The 19,816-nt window shown below is 52.1% G+C and overlaps 1 protein-coding gene across 5 annotated transcripts in view; it reads right to left on the bottom strand.

Annotated features, from left to right (window-relative positions):
- Nucleotides 1-19,816, bottom strand: part of TNFAIP8L2 (TNF alpha induced protein 8 like 2) — a 113,316-nt gene that overhangs the window by 8,512 nt on the left and 84,988 nt on the right. The window contains exon 1 of one of the 5 annotated variants that reach the window (XM_075329626.1): nt 9,091-9,131. The exons of the other annotated variants lie outside the window; for them this stretch is intronic. The gene's annotated coding sequence lies outside the window, so the exon portion shown is untranslated. Of the gene's footprint in view, nt 1-9,090; nt 9,132-19,816 lie in introns of those variants that run through there. 5 annotated transcript variants of the gene reach the window in all.

Genomic DNA, 19,816 nt, shown 5'->3' with positions numbered 1-19,816 from the left:
CCAGGTCATCTGGCGTAGCATCCCATCACTCTCCTCCTTAGTCAAATAGCCCTTACACAGCCTGGAGGTGTGTTTGGGGTCATTGTCCTGTTGAAAAAAAAATAATGGTCCAACTAAACGCAAACCGGATGGAATAGCACGCCGCTGCAAGATGCTGTGGTAGCCATGCTGGTTCTGAATGCCTTCAATTTTGAATAAATCCCCAACAGTGTCACCAGCAAAGCACCCCCACACCATCACACCTCCTCCTCCATGCTTCACGGTGGGAACCAAACATGTAGAGTCCATCCGTTCACCTTTTCTGCGTCGCACAAACACATGGTGGTTGGATCCAAAGATCTCAAATTTGGACTCATCAGACCAAAGCACAGATTTCCACTGGTCTGATGTCCATTCCTTGTGTTCTTTAGCCCAAACAAGTCTCTTCTGCTTGTTGCCTGTCCTTAGCAGTAGTTTCCTAGCAGCTATTTTACCATGAAGGCCTGCTGCACAAAGTCTCCTCTTAACAGTTGTTCTAGAGATGTGTCTGCTGCTAGAACTCTGTGTGGCATTGACCTGGTCTCTAATCTGAGCTGCTGTTAACCTGCGATTTCTGAGGCTGGTGACTCGGATAAACTTATCCTCTGCAGCAGAGGTGACTCTTGGTCTTAATTTCCTGGGGCGATCCTCATGTGAGCGAGTTTCTTTGTAGTGTGTGATGGTTTTTGCCACTGCACTTGGGCATGCTTTCAAAGTTTTCCCAATTTTTCGGACTGATTGACCTTCATTTCTTAAAGTAACGATGGCCACTCATTTTTCTTTAGTTAGCTGCTTTTTTCTTGCCATAATACAAATTCTAACAGTCTATTCAGTAGGACTATCAGCTGTGTATCCACCAGACTTCTGCACAACACAACTGATGGTCCCAATCCCATTTATAAGGCAAGAAATCCCACTTATTAAACCTTATGGGGCACACCTGTGAAGTGAAAACCATTTCGGGTGACTACCTCTTGAAGCTCATCAAGAGAATCCCAAGAGTGTGCAAAGTAGTAATCAAAGCAAAAGGTGGCTACTTTGAAGAACCTGGAATATAAGACATATTTTCAGTTGTTTCACACTTTTTTGTTATTTCATTCCACGTGTGTTAATTCATAGTTTTGATGCCTTCAATGTGAATCTACAATTTTCAGAGTCATGAAAATAAGGATAACTCTTTGAATGAGAAAGTGTGTCCAAACGTTTGGTCTGTACTGAATATCGCTGCTATTAACTATTGCTCTGCTGGAAGATACCAGATAGTATTTACTTCTGTTACATTGTTGCTATTAACCATTGCCTGCTGGAAGATATGAGGCTGCTATCCTGTGATTAACTGCTTCCTTACCAAATTAATATACTACTGTTTCTGTGTCTCCACATACCAGGCTCTGCTTCATCTCTGCTATTTGATCCGCTTACTTATCTGCCGTCCTGCATACCCTTGTCTTCGTTGATTCACATGTTGTCTGTTGAGACCTGCTGTGCTGCACCATCTCTTCTTCTATTTGCTGCTCACCCAGACTTATGACTTGGAGAATCCACTTTAACAGGTGAGGCCATACCAAGTAACCATTTCCCCTGGTGGGTGTGAGGTTCTGTAATCCATTGCATAGCAGACAAGGCCAATGTGACTCCCTCTGCGTGTGTGTGTGTGTGTGTATGTGTGTATATATATGTATATATATATACATACATACATACATACATACATACATACATACATACATACATACATACACACACTAATGAACAGAGACCAGATGGACCAGGGATGAAACGGGACACTGGTATCTCATCGCACTGACGTCATTAACTTAATTACTCAGTAATGATTTTGCATTTTGAGAGCTGATCTAACACGACATCAGCTTCATCCCCTCTCGTTAGTCGCAATACCATTTGCAAGAGACACCTCTGTGTGACGTATGGTCTTGTAGAAAAAAATCTGAAATATTCCCAGCCCTGTGGGATATTAATAGTTAATCGTCTGCGCTATCGTTCTATAGAAATCTGAATCAGTTACACGAAAGTCACCACTTCCGTATAGGAAAACAGTCATATGATATAAGAAATAAACTAGATAAACGGCAAAAAATGACAAAAAGTAGAAAGTCGCCAATAAAACAAGATAATGGAACGTCTTACAAATTATCTGATCATAGCTTAGTTGTGGTAATTTAAAAAAAAAATGCTTCTATGTACAAGAATATATTTACTTTAATACTGCTCCTATATACAAGACTATAACTACTATAATACTGCTCCTATGTACAAGACTATAACTGCTATAATACTGCCTCCTATGTACAAGAATATAACTACTATAATACTGCCCCCTATGTACAAGAATATAACTACTATAATACTGCCCCTATGTACAAGAATATAACTACTATAATGCTGCCCCTATGTACAAGAATATAACTACTATAATACTGCTCCTATGTACAAGAATATAACTACTATAATACTGCCCCCTATGTACAAGAATATAACTACTATAATACTGCCCCTATGTACAAGAATATAACTACTATAATACTGCTCCTATGTACAAGAATATAACTACTATAATACTGCCCCTATGTACAGGAATATAACTACTATAATAATGCTCCTATGTACAAGAATATAACTACTATAATACTGCTCCCTATGTACAAAAATATAACTACTATAATACTGCTCCTATGTACAAGACTATAACTGCTATAATACTGCCTCCTATGTACAAAAATATAACTACTATAATACTGCCCCCTATGTACAAGAATATAACTACTATAATACTGCCCCTATGTACAAGAATATAACTACTATAATACTGCCCCTATGTACAGGAATATAACTACTATAATACTGCTCCTATGTACAAGAATATAACTACTATAATACTGCTCCTATGTACAGGAATATAACTACAATAATACTGCCCCTATGTACAAGAATATAACTACTATAATACTGCCCCTATATACAAGAATATATTTACTTTAATACTGCTCCTATGTACAGGAATATAACTACTATAATACTGTTCCTATTGTGAGACTGTGACCGGGGTTATCTATGACGGCCGGTATGTCTCGCCCCGGTTGTGCTCACTCCATGATAGAAAGTAAATCCACTCTAGGGTTAATGCTGTTTCCCTACAGGCTGAAGGAAGGGTTAAATAGAATTAGGAACAAGGGCAGGTGTGCCGGGTGTGAGGGAGTGAACAGAACTTCCTGAGCCCTCTGCTGGAGAGGCACATGTATTTTGTTATTGACTTTTGTTTGGACATTAAAACCGTGTGCTGTGAACCTTAATGCCTGGATCCCGTGTCTTCTGCTGCGCAGCCGACCGTGCTACCTCACATATGGTGGAGAATCGGCGGGCATGACAGCCGGTGAGGTGTAGCATCCATCCCTGGTGACCCGGTAGCACATGTCCTGGATTCGAGCGGCTATACTACAGCCCAACCCCAGCGACGCCATGGAAGACATACTAAGGCTGCAGCAACAGACTAATGCACAGCTACAAGAGGCTAATGCACAGCAGCAACAGACCAATGCACACCTGCTCCGGGCGTTGGAACGTCAGTAGCAATCCTTGCAAGTGCAGGGAAAAAAACTCCAAGAACAGATGGATCAGGCCAATGCACGTCAGCAGCAATCCTTGCAAGTGCAGGACAAAAGGCACCAAGAACAGATGGATCAGGCCAATGCACGTCAGCAGCAAGCCTTGCAATTGCAGGAAAAAAGGCACCAAGAACAGATGGTTCTCCTGGCCAAGTCGATCCGTGCCGGACCGGCAGCAACAACCCCGGGACCGGGTGACGACGGCAGCGTCCGGAAAGCGGTGAGACAAGCGTTGCAAAAGATGACCCCGGGTGATGATGTGGAAGCGTTCCTGGCGGTGTTTGAGCGGGTGGCTGAGCGGGAAAAGCTGCCGACCCCGCAGTGGGCTGAGGTATTGTCGCCCTATCTGACGGGGGAACCCCAAAAAGCGTACCTGGACCTCTGTACCGAGGACGCCATTGACTATGTGACCCTGAAAGCCGAAATACTGGCTCGGTTGGGGGTGAATACCTATGTACGGGCTCAGCGGGTAAATCAGTGGTTCTATGAGGAAGCCAAACCCGTACGCTCCCAGGCCTATGACTTGTTGCATCTTGTAAAAAAGTGGTTGCAGCCTGACACTCTGAGCCCGGCGCAAATGGTGGAAAGGGTAGTAGTGGATCGTTTTGTGCGCACTTTACCCGTCACCGTTCAACGGTGGGTCGGACAGGGTGACCCGAGTACCCTGGACCAATTAGTGTCCCTGGTAGAGCGGCATGTGGCTACGCAGGACTTGATACGGGACACTGAGACTTTGCGTACCGCCCGTCGGTCCGGCCCCTCCAAGCCTAGGGCCAAGGACCCACCGCTGACAACGGTACAGGAGTCCCCTACCGTCCCGTCTGAGGCCGCGGCTGCCATTCCTGAGGTCCGGAAGGTTCTGTACCCTAAACGACAACCCGTCAAGGGGGTTTCCGTCCCCATTAGATGTTGGCGGTGCCAGCGGGTGGGACATATGGAAGCCCAGTGTCCACTCACCACGGAGCCCATGGATTGTGGGGTTACCCGGCGGGGTTCAATGTATGCTCAGGTGGTGTGTACCGCTGACCCGGTCTCCCCAGAGACGGAGCCCCACTTGTGCCAAATACAGGTGAATGGATGTCCGGTTACAGGATTGTTGGATTCCGGAAGCTTAGTGACCCTTGTGCGATCCACCTTGAGGGCTAAAGTAAAGGCCACAGGACGTACCGTGGGGGTGGTTTGCATACATGGGGACCGCCGCGACTATCCCACGGGGATTGTCACCATCACAGCACCTTGCGGTCAGGTGCAACATGAGGTGGGACTTCTTAACACTCTGCCTTATGACGTGATCCTAGGAAGGGATCTGCCCTATTTTTGGACTTTATGGAGGGGACCCCCTAAGTCCCCTCAGATATTGGTCGGTCCGGGACCTGAGCCCTACAATCCTGAATCCGGGACACCTGCCGTAGGGGTCACCATGATAGGGACAGAGTGTGAACCCGATAGGTCGCCCCTAGAGGTATTGGCAGGAGAGGCTGAGACGGTCGAGCCCATCCCGGAGTTGGAGGCGTCCCCGGATACGTTTGGGACAGCCCAACTGCAGGACCCTACGTTAATACATGCCCGGAGTCGGGTGACAGTAGTTGAAGGGGTGGCACAGCTGCCCGGTGCCCAGGTAAGGTACCCCCATTTCGCTCTTAAACAGGATTTACTCTACCGGGTAGATGAAATACGGGGCGTGGGGGTAGAACAGTTGGTGGTGCCCCAGCCGCATCGCCGGCGGGTCCTCGACTTGGCTCATAAACACCTGATGAGTGGCCACCTAGGGGTCAAGAAAACGCAGGAGCGAATATTGCAAAGGTTCTATTGGCCCGGGGTCTTTGGGGAGGTAAAACGGTTCTGCGAAACCTGCCCGGAGTGTCAGCTTACCGCACCCCTGACCCATTTTCGCAGTCCGTTGGTACCGTTACCCATTATAGAAGTCCCTTTTGAACAAATAGGGATGGATCTGGTGGGGCCCCTCGTAAAGTCCGCTCGAGGGCACCAACACATCCTAGTGATCGTTGACTATGCCACCCGGTATCCAGAGGCGATACCTCTCAGACATACTGCAGCAAAGCTTATAGCTCGGGAGTTGTTTGCTGTGTTCTGCCGGGTGGGATTGCCCAAGGAGATCCTTACGGATCAGGGGACCCCATTCATGTCTAAAGTGACCAAAGAGCTATGCCGGCTACTCCAGATCAAGCAGTTGCGTACGTCTGTGTATCATCCTCAAACGGACGGTTTAGTCGAGCGTTTCAATAAAACGCTGAAAACCATGCTCAAAAGGGTGATTTCAAAAGACGGGAAAGACTGGGATATGATGCTTCCCTATTTGATGTTTGCCATACGAGAGGTGCCACAGGCATCCACGGGGTTTTCGCCTTTTGAATTGTTATACGGGCGACATCCCCGGGGATTGTTGGACCTGGCAAAGGAAACATGGGAGCAAGAGCCCACCCCCCATAAGAGTGTGATTGAACACATTTTGGGTATGCAGAACCGCATAAGCGCGGTCATGCCAATTGTGAAGGAGCATTTACGGGAGGCTCAGGCCGCGCAAAGCGGCCGCTACAATAGACAAGCCACCGTGCGGACCTTTAAACCCGGGGATCGGGTGTTGGTATTAATCCCCACGGCGGAGAGTAAATTCGTGGCTCAGTGGCAAGGCCCCTACGAGATAAAGGAAAGAGTCGGGGTGGTTAACTATAAAGTATTGCAGCCCGGTAGGCGGAAACCTGAACAAATATACCATGTCAACCTATTAAAACCTTGGCAGGAACGGGAAAACGTGATGGCTGTTTTTTCCCCACCTCCCTCCTCTTCGGGTCGTTCACATCCGGCTTCAGCGACCTCCGGAGAGGACGAACCGGAACTAAGGATTGGAGAAGCCCTCACCAAGCAACAGAGGCGAGAGGCCAGACGGTTGGTTCAGCAGAACCCCGATGTCTTCTCCGAGCTGCCCGGTAGGACCAGTCTGATACGACATGATATTGTCACCGAGCCCCACCTGAAGGTACGCCTGAAGTCATACCGGGTACCGGAGGCTCGACGACAAGCCATATCGGAGGAAGTAAAGACAATGTTACGCCTGGGGGTCATCGAAAAATCCCGGAGTGAATGGGCTAGTCCGATTGTCCTAATACCAAAACCCGATGGCTCCTTAAGGTTCTGCAATGACTTTAGGAGATTGAACGAAATATCCAAGTTCGATCTCTACCCCATGCCCCGGGTGGATGAGCTGATTGATAGGCTGGGACAGGCGCGATATTTTACCACGCTCGACCTGACCAAGGGGTACTGGCAGGTGCCACTAACGGAGTCCGCCAAGGAGAAAACCGCTTTTGTTACGCCGGAGGGTCTCTTCCACTATGTTGTCTTGCCTTTTGGGTTACATGGCGCTCCGGCCACGTTCCAGAGGTTGATGGACTTAGTGCTGGAACCCCACCAGGCGTATGCATCAGCGTACCTGGATGACATCATTATTTACAGCTCCGATTGGCAGACCCACTTGGAACAGGTACAAGCGGTGGTGGACGCGCTTCGAACAGCCGGATTGACAGCCAATCCCAAGAAATGTGCATTGGGACTCACGGAAGTCCGCTACTTGGGCTACGTGATAGGCCAAGGAGTGATTAAGCCCCAAATTAACAAGGTTGAGGCGATCCAGAAGTGGCCTAGACCCCTGACCACGAAGCAGGTTAGGGCCTTCCTGGGTATCGTGGGGTACTACAGGAGGTTTGTAAAAGATTTTGCGGGACTATCAGCCCCCTTGACGGACCTTCTCAAAGGCAAGAAGTCCGTCATGGTGCGCTGGACTCCGCAGGCCGAGGACTCCTTCCGGGCCCTGAAGGGGGTCCTGTGCGGACAGCCCGTTCTTGTAAACCCTGATTTCCGGAAGGAGTTCATAGTACAGACTGACGCCTCGGAGGTCGGCCTGGGGGCAGTGCTGTCTCAGGTGGTTCAGGGGGAGGAACACCCCGTCACCTTCTTAAGTAGGAAGCTCACCCCTCCCGAGCGGAATTATAGCGTAGTGGAGAAGGAGTGCCTGGCGATCAAGTGGGCCTTGGAGTCCCTACGCTATTACCTGCTGGGACGGCAGTTTCGCTTGGTGACTGATCACTCTCCGCTGGTCTGGATGAGGTCCGCCAAGGAACGGAATGCCCGGGTTACCCGGTGGTTCCTTTCTCTGCAGAACTTCCGGTTTACGGTTGAACACCGGGCCGGTAGGTTGCAGGGCAACGCCGATGCCTTGTCCCGCAGCCCGTGTTTGATGGCGGGAGTTCAACCCCGCACGCTTGAACTGAGGGGGGGGGGGTATGTAAGACTGTGACCGGGGTTATCTATGACGGCCGGTATGTCTCGCCCCGGTTGTGCTCACTCCATGATAGAAAGTAAATCCACTCTAGGGTTAATGCTGTTTCCCTACAGGCTGAAGGAAGGGTTAAATAGAATTAGGAACAAGGGCAGGTGTGCCGGGTGTGGGGGAGTGAACAGAACTCCCTGAGTTCTCTGCTGGGGAGGCACATGTATTTTGTTATGGACTTTTGTTTGGACATTAAAACCGTGTGCTGTGAACCTTAATGCCTGGATCCCGTGTCTTCTGCTGCGCAGCCGACCGTGCTACCTCACACTATGTACAAGAATATAACGGCTATAATACTGACCCCTATATGCAAGAATATAACTACTATAATACTGCTCCTATGTACAAAAATATAACTACTATAATACTGCCCCTATGTACAAGAATATAACTACTATAATACTGCTCCTATGTACAAGAATATAACTACTATAATACTGCTCCTATGTACAAGAATATAACTACTATAATACTGCTCCTATGTACAAGAATATAACTACTATAATACTGGCCCCTATGTACAAGAATATAACTACTATAATACTGCCCCTATGTACAAGAATATAACTACTATAATACTGCCCCCTATGTACAGGAATATAACTACTATAATACTGCTCCTATGTACAAGAATATAACTACTATAATACTGGCCCTATGTACAAGAATATAACTACTATAATACTGCCCCTATGTAAAAGAATTAGAATTGAGACTAGTTATCTGGCGGTGTATATTACACCGATATTAGAATATTCCCGGTTTGGTTCTTATTTATCCATGATGCTGGTTTGTTTGATTCATGAAGTTGAGAAGTGTCACTGGCCGGCAGTAGCGGGAGCATTAACGCTTTCACCGCCAATCCTGAGAAAGGGAATCATTATATTTTTCGCTCCCAGAGGACATGCCAATATCACTACATTAGCCTGACTCATCCGCGGCTGAGCTGTGATTAGTAAGCAGTGTATACAGGTGTGTGCTTGGCACACAGCGTGTGAGGAGCGGCACTCCTCCAGTGTGAAATCAGAGTTCCTGCCCGCTCCTCACAACCTGGGATTTATAGTTCACCCAAATAGTTTATATAAATTTAGGCATTCTCACCACTGATCTCTAGTGATGGATAGGCGGTGTTCTCAGTGATGTCACTGCTGATCTCTAGTGATGGATAGGCGGTGTTCTCAGTGATGTCACAGCTGATCTCTGGTGATGGATAGGCGGTGTTCTCAGTGATGTCACTGCTGATCTCTAGTGATGGATAGGCAGCATTCTCAGTGATGTCACTGCTGATCGCTAGTGATGGATAGGCGGCTGTGAGGTAAATCCGGAGATATGACGATAAATCATGATATTCAAGTATGTCAGGAAGCCCTCTCCTGGTGTCACCCCCCCTTTCCTTCACACAACTGGTTTAGCAACAAATCCCATGGCCATGTCCTGTGATATGGAGATGAGTGTGGGACAATGGACACAGGATGACTCCCTGCCGTCACCCTGTAGTAGGAGCTGCTATCTAATTAGCAAGGCTATGGAAATAGCCAGACAGAACGACTCCAGTAAAAAATGGTTCATATCTCGCAAGCCATATTTCCGATAAATATGGCAACCATAAAAATGGTGTCTCCGCATGTGGACGATGCCGGCACCCCCTTTTTATGGGAGCAGGACATTGGGAAATGCCCCAGGCGTGATATCAGCCAATGGGGAACTGGCAGACAGGTCATGAGTCCCCTCGTTCTGTAGCTAAATTCATAACTGTCACAATGAGAGCATTGGCGTCCGCCTACGACGCTCCCAGGCAAAGTTATGGCCAATATCCCCTTTGCTGGATAATTCTGATCCATGCAGGGGGAGTGGCAGTGCTTCCCTGTGAGGTCACTAAGGTAGGAGGGGACCTGGATCTGCCCAGGTTGATAACCCTACTTCGGCCATTTTCCAGGGTTCTTCTGCTCGGGGGCCTGGTTGGGAAAGACCTGTGAGGGAGTTCCTGGAAACCTGGTCTACAGCGCCCCCCTGTGGCCAGACGCAACAAGGTAACTGCTGGAACTGTGTATGCCTGTTTGTAACCCATGCTTTGACTGTAACTGTACTCTGACATATGTATATTCTGTAGATTCCCTATTGTATATATTGTAGTTTCTAGTGTGCTGTAGGCTGATTAAATTATATAATTAATCTTGGGCTGTTCTGTTATCTCGATCTTGAATCCCACGTCTGTGTGTTCGGCTAATAGTTACCGTAAATCGGTTGGTGGCAGCGAGTTTGTGCCAAGGATTATTGTGGGGAGGCCAGTGAGATTCGGGAAGATATTATATATTCCGCCCGCGGAGGTCGGGGGAATATATACCCTACTCTCACCGGGGACCCTTCAATAATCGGCATAAGTAGTATAGCGGCCTCCTTGCTTATTGTCGGGCAATTCCATAATTGGCCTGACTATAAGAGGGGCGCTAGAGAGCGCATCACGTGCTCTGTCGGTCGGGAGGTATAAAGGAGGGGTGACCCCCCCACTTGTTACCCCCCGATTGTGACGTACTGGTAGCCAGCGCGGGGGATTTCTGAGTGACCCCCCCGGTGGTTTGTGACATATTGGTGGCATAGCGGTGGGATCGAGATAATAGTGTGTGTGAGTGTGAGACCCATACTCCCAGACACTAAAGACTGCCTGCAGCAGCTGTGGCTGCTGGGGTCTTCAGACTAGCTCAACACTAGAGTGTCAGAGTGCAGATACTGTAAGGTGTGTGGAGGCATCAGGTGTCAGTTCTGTGTCAGTGACCAAAAGTCTGCAAGAATGGCTGATGGCACCAGGAGCAGAGCTATGCAACTGGCCAATGCTAAGGCAGGAGCCGAAGAGAGGGAGGACGGTGCTGTGGACAGCAATGAGGAGGTTGCCCACGAGTCCTCCAGGAGCTCGACGCCAGAAAACCGTTCTGCCGAGGACATTGCGCAACCTGGCACTGCTGGACAAGATGAGGAGGAGCTCACCCAAGGTTCCTCAACGAGCCAGATGCCAGCCCTCCGCTCTGAAAGGGACAGTGAATCACCAGGCTCCGCAGCGTGCCGCAGATCACCACGTGCCATTCCACCGAGCCTGGGAGGCTCGGATAGCCTTCTTCAAATGGCTATGGCCCTTCTCCAGGCTGGAGACCAGAAGGGCTACAAGGAACTCCTGGCAGAGCGCAGGGCAGAGCGGCACGCAGAGCGTGAGGCTGCGGAGCGAGAGCGGCAGGCAGCGCGTGAAGAGCGAGAGCGAGAGCGACAGGCAGACCGTGACTACCAGCTGCAGCTAGCTCAGCTCCGGCCCTCATCAGCCACATGTGACCTTCAAAACACCAAACTTCCAAAGGTCCGTGTTGAGGACTTCCCAGTGCTGGAGAAGGATGGAGACTTGGACTCTTTCCTGACTGCTTTTGAACGGACTTGCTTGCAGCACCATCTGAACAAGGACCAGTGGGCCAAATACCTGACCCCCCGTTTAAGGGGTAAGGCCCTGGATGTCCTTGGGGACTTGCCTGCTGAGGCAGATCAGGGCTACGACACCATCAAGCGGGCCCTGATCCAACAGTACAACCTCACTCCAGAGTCCTACCGCAAGAAGTTCCGGAGCCTACAGAAGGGACCAAAGGACTCCTGGGCTGACCACCGGCGGGCACTTGCCCGAGCTGCCGACCACTGGACCCAAGGCCTGCAGCTTTCCACCGGACCGGAGATCCTGGACTTGTTCATCACGGAGCAACTCTTGTGGAACTGCCCTGAGGATCTCCGCCAGTTCATCCGAGACCAGAAGCCAAAGGGGTCCACGGCTACAGCTGCCCTTGCCGATGACTACACCAACAACCGGGCCCCTGAGGCCAGGAGAGCGGCCACCAGCAGCACCTGGAGAGGGGGTAAGATGAATTCTGCAACTGCCCCACCTGCCCCTAGACTGCAGGGGGTGTCCCCCTCAACTCCCCTCTCCAGGCCCGTGGCGGAACCAAGACGGTGCCACCAGTGCAACCTACCGGGACACTTCAAGGCCATGTGCCCTCAGCGTCCCAAGGCCCCGGCTCCGTCCCCGTCCCAAGGGCCGCCCAAGGTGTATTGTGTGGGTGGGGGTGGTGGTAGGTCCCTGGACAGCTTCCAACCTGTCACCGTCGGCCGGTCTGTGACCATAGGACTGCGAGACAGCGCCTCGGAGGTGACTCTGGTGCGGCCTGAGATGGTGTCCCCCCAAGACTTGATCCCTGGAAAAACCCTCGCTGTCTCCGGGATTGGAGGCACTGACCCGGCGCTGCCTGTTGCTGACATTTATGTGGACTGGGGCGCAGGGCGGGGGGTGAGGGAGGTGGGGGTAACTGATCGGATCCCTGCAAACGTGCTACTTGGGACAGATTTGGGGCAGATAACCTCCCAGTTTGGGCCCCAACCAAGGGCTGAACCTTCAGCCCGTACTGACATGACTCCTAACAATGTTAATGTGTTATCTATGAATGATGTAAGGGAGGAGGGAGTGAACTCTGATTTTTCTGCTTGCATAGACACCATAGACACACACGCAGCTGCAGCTGTGACAGGGGAGGGGGTCAGAGAAAGGTGTGACAATGCCTCTACAAGTAACCAGCCTGTGAGCTGGGATCTGTTGCCCTCTGCAGGGATAAGCAGAGAGCAGGGTGCTGCAGGGGGAGGACCAGTGTGTGGGGTGGGGGCTACCACAGCAAATGTGGGGTCCCCAGAGATTTCACAGCGGGGTTCTGTTGCTGCAGGAGGGGAACAGGCAGGTGAGATTGGGGCCGGTCCAGGAGCGGAAGTGCTCCCAGGTAAGATCTCGGTGCATGGTTCCCCCACAACCGGGGTGTCAGGAAGCCAGGTCGGTCTGCCTGAACCGGCGACTTGGTCAGGAACGGAGGAGGAGCAGGCACGACCCACGGTCGCAGCGGCTGTGGCCGCTGTCACCCGCAGTGGGAGTGCTGGAAGCCAAGGGGCCTCCCGGAGGTCCGATAGCTCTTCCCCTTCTGACCAAGTGGCAGCCGAGTCAGGTGGAGGCCAGGACACAGGTCCCGGGGTACTGACTGAAGATGTGACAGTCTCGTCGATTCTGGCCACATCTAGTCAGGGGTTTCGGGCAGCGTTAGAAGCTGACGACAGCCTGAAAGCTCTTAAGGAGCAGGCGGCACAGCCTCCCTCGGACTCGGACCCGGAGCGAGTGGTCTGGGACCAAGGACGGCTGTACCGGGCCACGGTCCAGCAGGGTTCACCGGAGGCGTGGCCCAGGGACCGACAGTTGGTGGTACCCTATCCGTTCCGGACGGAGTTGTTGCGGATCGCACATGAGATTCCGATGGCCGGACACCTAGGGATCGCTAAGACCAAGGCCAGGTTAAACCAGCATTTCTACTGGCCAAAAATGGGGGCCGATGTGGCTGCCTACTGCCGTTCGTGTGAAACCTGTCAGAGAGTGGGGAAGGCGGGGCCACGCCCCAAAGCCCCACTGGTATCTCTGCCAATCATCGATGAGCCTTTCAGGAGGGTGGCTGTGGATCTGGTCGGCCCGCTGGCCATCCCCAGCAGCTCCGGGAAACGCTTCATACTGACGGTAGTGGACTATGCCACCCGGTACCCAGAAGCAGTGGCCTTGTCGTCCATTCGGGCTGACAAGGTGGCCACCGCATTGCTGGAGATTTTCTCCCGAGTGGGTTTTCCCCAGGAAATGCTCACTGACCGGGGGACCCAATTCATGTCCCAGCTGATGGAGGCCCTCTGTAAGCAAGTCCAGGTGCGACATCTGGTGGCCAGCCCGTACCATCCACAGACTAATGGCCTGTGCGAGCGGTTCAATGGCACCTTAAAGCAGATGCTTAAGATGTTGGTCGACTCCCATGGGCGTGACTGGGAGCGGTATCTCCCACACCTGTTATTTGCTTACCGGGAGGTTCCACAGGCCTCAACAGGATTCTCACCGTTTGAGCTCCTGTACGGGCGACGTGTGCGGGGCCCCCTGGCTCTGGTGAAAGAGGCTGGGGAAGGGGATTTGGCCACCCCTGGAGTGTCGGTTATCGAGTATGTCATGCGCTTCCGGGACAAAATGCAGGCCTTGACGCAACTGGTACACGACAATATGGCTCAAGCCCAGGCCGATCAGAAGCGTTGGTACGACCAGAACGCTTGTGAGAGGACCTACCAAGTGGGTCAAAAGGTGTGGGTACTGGTCCCCGTACCACAGGACAAGCTTCAGGCAGCCTGGGAAGGCCCATACCTCGTGTACCAGCAGCTCAACCCTGTAACGTACCTGGTCACCCTGGACCCTGCCCGTGGAAGGCGGAAGCCCTTCCATGTGAACATGATGAAGGCACATCATGAGCGGGAGGCATGTGCGCTCCCCGTGTGCAACCTGCCCGAGGAGGGAGAAGCGGAAACCCTCTTGGATATGCTAGCCCAGGTTAGGGCAGGCGGATCCATTGAGGATGTGGAGGTTGGCCACCAGCTCTTGGAGGACCAACGGTCCCAGCTGTGGGCCACCCTACACCCCTTCCGGGGGTTGTTTACCAACCAGCCCGGAAGGACTGACTTGGCTGTCCATCACGTGGACACTGGGGATCATCCCCCGATCCGGCGTTCAGCATATCGGGTCTCCCTGGAGGTGCAGCAACACATGCGCCAGGAGATTGACGAGATGCTGAAGCTGGGGGTGATCCAGGCATCCAACAGCGCTTGGGCCTCGCCTGTAGTCCTCGTCCCTAAGAAGGACCGAACCACTCGGTTCTGCGTGGACTACAGGGGGCTCAATGCGGTCACGGTCGCCGATGCGTACCCAATGCCACGCATCGATGACCTGCTCGATCAGTTGGCCGGGGCTCAGTACCTGACCATCATGGATCTGAGCCGGGGATATTGGCAGATCCCCCTGACTCGCAAGGCCAGGGAACGCTCTGCCTTTATTACCCCATTTGGACTGTACGAGTCCACGGTGATGCCATTCGGGATGAGGAATGCCCCTGCCACTTTCCAGCGGATGGTCAACACCCTGCTCAAGGGACTTGAAGGGTACGCGGCCGCGTACCTGGATGACATTGCCGTCTTCAGTCCCACCTGGGAGGACCACCTAGAGCATCTAGCACAGGTGCTCAGGCGGATCCACCGGGCAGGTTTGACCATCAAGCCGGGAAAGTGTCAGCTGGCCATGAGCGAGGTCCAGTACCTCGGTCACCGGGTAGGCGGGAGAACACTGAAGCCCGAGCCTGAGAAAGTGGAGGCCATCGCATCCTGGCCCACCCCCAGGACCAAGAAGCAGGTGATGTCCTTCTTGGGGACCGCTGGGTACTATAGGAGGTTTGTTCCATGCTATAGTAGCCTGGCAAAGCCCTTGACGGACCTCACCAAGAAGAAGCTGCCCTCTGCAGTCGATTGGACAATGGACTGCGAGACAGCCTTCCGGGCCCTAAAGGACGCCCTGTCCAGCCCGCCCGTGCTACAGGCAGCCGACTTCACGCGGCCGTTTGTAGTACAGACCGACGCCAGTGACTTCGGCCTCGGGGCGGTGCTCAGCCAGGTGGACTCTGCGAACCAAGAGCACCCAGTCTTGTACCTGAGCAGGAAGCTGTTACCAAGGGAAGTTGCCTATTCCACGATGGAGAAGGAGTGCCTGGCCATAGTGTGGGCCCTGCAGCATCTGCAACCCTATCTATACGGGCGCCACTTCATCGTGGAGACGGACCACAATCCCCTCAGCTGGTTGCACACCGTCTCTGGGACGAATGGGCGATTGTTGCGATGGAGCCTTGCGCTCCAGCAATACAACTTCACCATTCGCCACAAAAGGGGCCGTGACCACGGTAACGCAGACGGGCTGTCCCGACAAGGAGAGGTCGCGGACGGGCGCACGGGGGAACACCGGAGTGTGCTGCCCCCTAGCGCCCTCAAAAGGGGGGAGGTGTGAGGTAAATCCGGAGATATGACGATAAATCATGATATTCAAGTATGTCAGGAAGCCCTCTCCTGGTGTCACCCCCCCTTTCCTTCACACAACTGGTTTAGCAACAAATCCCATGGCCATGTCCTGTGATATGGAGATGAGTGTGGGACAATGGACACAGGATGACTCCCTGCCGTCACCCTGTAGTAGGAGCTGCTATCTAATTAGCAAGGCTATGGAAATAGCCAGACAGAACGACTCCAGTAAAAAATGGTTCATATCTCGCAAGCCATATTTCCGATAAATATGGCAACCATAAAAATGGTGTCTCCGCATGTGGACGATGCCGGCACCCCCTTTTTATGGGAGCAGGACATTGGGAAATGCCCCAGGCGTGATATCAGCCAATGGGGAACTGGCAGACAGGTCATGAGTCCCCTCGTTCTGTAGCTAAATTCATAACTGTCACAATGAGAGCATTGGCGTCCGCCTACGACGCTCCCAGGCAAAGTTATGGCCAATATCCCCTTTGCTGGATAATTCTGATCCATGCAGGGGGAGTGGCAGTGCTTCCCTGTGAGGTCACTAAGGTAGGAGGGGACCTGGATCTGCCCAGGTTGATAACCCTACTTCGGCCATTTTCCAGGGTTCTTCTGCTCGGGGGCCTGGTTGGGAAAGACCTGTGAGGGAGTTCCTGGAAACCTGGTCTACAGCGCCGCCCTGTGGCCAGACGCAACAAGGTAACTGCTGGAACTGTGTATGCCTGTTTGTAACCCATGCTTTGACTGTAACTGTACTCTGACATATGTATATTCTGTAGATTCCCTATTGTATATATTGTAGTTTCTAGTGTGCTGTAGGCTGATTAAATTATATAATTAATCTTGGGCTGTTCTGTTATCTCGATCTTGGATCCCACGTCTGTGTGTTCGGCTAATAGTTACCGTAAATCGGTTGGTGGCAGCGAGTTTGTGCCAAGGATTATTGTGGGGAGGCCAGTGAGATTCGGGAAGATATTATATATTCCGCCCGCGGAGGTCGGGGGAATATATACCCTACTCTCACCGGGGACCCTTCAATAATCGGCATAAGTAGTATAGCGGCCTCCTTGCTTATTGTCGGGCAATTCCATAATTGGCCTGACTATAAGAGGGGCGCTAGAGAGCGCATCACGTGCTCTGTCGGTCGGGAGGTATAAAGGAGGGGTGACCCCCCCACTTGTTACCCCCCGATTGTGACGTACTGGTAGCCAGCGCGGGGGATTTCTGAGTGACCCCCCCGGTGGTTTGTGACAGCGGCATTCTCAGTGATGTCACCGCTGATCTCTAGTGATGGATAGGCGGCGTTTTCAGTGATGTCACCACCGATCTCTAGTGATGGATAGGCGGCATTCTCAGTGATGTCACTGCTGATCTCTAGTGATGGATAGGCGGCATTCTCAGTGATGTCACTGCTGATCTCTAGTGATGGATAGGTGGCGTTCTCAGTGATGTCACCGCTGATCTCTAGTGATGGATAGGCGGTGTTCTCAGTGATGTCACTGCTGATCTCTAGTGATGGATAGGCGGTGTTCTCAGTGATGTCACTGCTGATCTCTAGTGATGGATAGGCGGTGTTCTCAGTGATGTCACCGCTGATCTCTAGTGATGGATAGGCGGCATTCTCAGTGATGTCACTGCTGATCTCTAGTGATGGATAGGCGGTGTTCTCAGTGATGTCACCGCTGATCTCTAGTGATGGATAGGCGGCATTCTCAGTGATGTCACTGCTGATCTCTTGTGATGGATAGGTGGCGTTCTCAGTGATGTCACCGCTGATCTCTAGTGATGGATAGGCGGTGTTCTCAGTGATGTCACTTCTGATCTCTAGTGATGGATAGGCGGTGTTCTCAGTGATGTCACCGCTGATCTCTAGTGATGGACAGGCGGTGTTCTCAGTGATGTCACTTCTGATCTCTAGTGATGGATAGGCGGTGTTCTCAGTGATGTCACCGCTGATCTCTAGTGATGGATAGGCGGTGTTCTCAGTGATGTCACTTCTGATCTCTAGTGATGGATAGGCGGTGTTCTCAGTGATGTCACCGCTGATCTCTAGTGATGGATAGGCGGTGTTCTCAGTGATGTCACTTCTGATCTCTAGTGATGGATAGGCGGCATTCTCAGTGATGTCACTGCTGATCTCTGGTGATGGATAGGCGGTGTTCTCAGTGATGTCACCGCTGATCTCTAGTGATGGATAGGCGGTGTTCTCAGTGATGTCACCGCTGATCTCTAGTGCTGGATAGGCGGTGTTCTCAGTGATGTCACCGCTGATCTCTAGTGATGGATAGGCGGTGTTCACAGTGATGTCACTTCTGATCTCTAGTCATGGATAGGCGGTGTTCTCAGTGATGTCACCGCTGATCTCTAGTGATGGATAGGCGGTGTTCTCAGTGATGTCACTTCTGATCTCTAGTGATGGATAGGCGGTGTTCTCAGTGATGTCACCGCTGATCTCTAGTGATGGATAGGCGGTGTTCTCAGTGATGTCACTTCTGATCTCTAGTGATGGATAGGCGGTGTTCTCAGTGATGTCACCGCTGATCTCTAGTGATGGATAGGCGGTGTTCTCAGTGATGTCACTTCTGATCTCTAGTGATGGATAGGCGGTGTGGCGCCCCTGACCTGGTCAGGCACCACTGAGTACTGCACCCATGCTGGGGACAGTACAATACAGGTAATCCAGAAGGCTGACTGGGGTGTGGAACACAGGCGCATAGTGACCAGGTCTCACACATGTACCTTTGAGAGGACCCCTGGGGATCCCAGGAGGGGGCAAAGCCTTGACCTTCACTGGAATAGTGGAGGGGGCCAAAAGCCTCCATCTCCTCTCAAGGGGTGTGGTGGAGAGTCTGGTTGCTAGGTGGCGTAGGCAAGAACAGGAGAGGAGGAGCAGTGAGCCAGTTCAGTGTAGAGTCCAGGGAGCTCAAGTGAGGAGCAGATCCCTGGAGCTGTGCAATCTGACAGCGTCCGCGCAGTGGCTACAGACGGGGGAGAACGGTCAACTAGGAGTGCTACCTGAAAGCCAGCTTCAGCTAGAGAGTGCAACGGAGTGGGAAGTAAGGAGACTGCTAGAGAGCACCAGGCCCAACCGGGCGGCAGATCCCGAAGCGAAGATAGATCCAGCTTTCTTCTGCTAAACCTGCCGGTGTGGGGCTCTCAAAGCCCACACCACAACACCACAAAAGCCGCAGCCACGTAACCGCAGTGAGGGCCCATAGGTCACAGGAGGCAAGCAGCTGGAGTGGCCTGGTCCGGGGAACAAGCAAACGGCAAACCAAAGGGGGAGAGAGGCTGCAGCATCTTCCCTGGGCGACCCCCATAGGGACTCAAAGTCGGGGTCACCCCAAACCACCAAGGGCTAAGGAAGGCGAGTCAGTAGTCACCCTCATAAAGTCAGCCTGAAGGATACCTGGTTCCCATCTGGTTCATCCCAGCTACGCCCGGGCTACTCACCCTGCCACCAAATGTGAGTAAAGCCCTTGAAAGACATTTCTGACTGTGTTGAGTTATTCTGCGACTTGTGGTACTACAAACCCACACCGGGCCCTGGGGCTTGCCTCACTCTCAGGAGGCTACTACATCCGACTGCACCCACCATCAGCTCCAGGCGTCCCCTAACCTGCAGTGGCGGTCCCCACTGACCGCAATACTGAGAGTGGCGTCACGATCAAAACTGAAGATTCCCTACCTGTGACCAGCACCAGCTACGTGGAGTCCCTGAAGGTATGCACCGATACGACACCGGCGGGGCTTCACAGCGGCATTCTCAGTGATGTCACTGCTGATCTCTGGTGATGGATAGGCGGTGTTCTCAGTGATGTCACCGCTGATCTCTAGTGCTGGATAGGCGGTGTTCTCAGTGATGTCACTTCTGATCTCTAGTGATGGATAGGTGGTATTC

Source organism: Anomaloglossus baeobatrachus, chromosome 12 (genome assembly GCF_048569485.1).
Source record: "Anomaloglossus baeobatrachus isolate aAnoBae1 chromosome 12, aAnoBae1.hap1, whole genome shotgun sequence".
In the NCBI taxonomy this organism is placed as follows: Eukaryota; Metazoa; Chordata; class Amphibia; order Anura; family Aromobatidae; genus Anomaloglossus; species Anomaloglossus baeobatrachus.
The sequence above is the reverse complement of the archived record's forward strand: the minus strand, read 5'-3'. Positions and strand labels throughout refer to the sequence as shown.